The sequence below is a fragment of the Berghia stephanieae genome, chromosome 13, assembly GCF_034508935.2.
Source record: "Berghia stephanieae isolate SIO BIC M18660-M18661 chromosome 13, UCSD_Bste_1.3, whole genome shotgun sequence".
NCBI classification, from domain to species: Eukaryota; Metazoa; Mollusca; class Gastropoda; order Nudibranchia; family Aeolidiidae; genus Berghia; species Berghia stephanieae.
Window position 1 is genome coordinate 12267315 of NC_088372.1, and position 713 is coordinate 12268027.

Consider the following 713-nt stretch of genomic DNA (forward strand, 5'->3'; position numbering starts at 1 on the left):
TGGCAATAATATTAATAATAATGATGATCATAATAATGATGAAGAAGAAGTTGCTGTTGCGCTCAAGTTTCCCCAGAAGGAACAGGAGAGGGCATTTGGGGGTTGAAAAAGGCAGGTATTTATAAAGCCAATATGGCACGTCGAGAGATAGACAAAAATACAAGTCTTAACGGGAGAGAGCTCGAGGAAGTGCAGACACTGTTATGATGCCAAGAGCATATTCAAACATAAACGGACGTGCGAGAGGAATATGTCAGCAATATCAAATACAGCAAAGATGCATGAGTTTTCGAGTAGCGCAAGTGATGCTTGAGTTGACCTTGATTTCAACGAAAACATTCTTGATAGGTTTAGAAAGAATGAAATTGGAGAATTTTGTAGATCAGATTTAGTCACAATCCTTTTTGGAAAAAAAGCAATGGGCAAAATCGGTGAAAAGGGAGAGGAGGGTTACATTGTCTGATATGATGTTTTTGCTAATCTGATTTTGACATTTAGAAATGAGTCAGGAAATAAAGACGCTTCTGGCCTGGACATTTTGGAATACAAACATTTCAATGTCTGGAAAATACTGTCAGGAGAATAGGTGCCATAGATGGTGGACAGGGCAAAGCTGGGTTAAAGGTCAGGATTGGTTTTGTTCTTAAGAAAGCTGTCAAAGTAATAAGAGGTTATTTCGTGATTAAAGGGGACACACAGAAGGAAGCAAATAT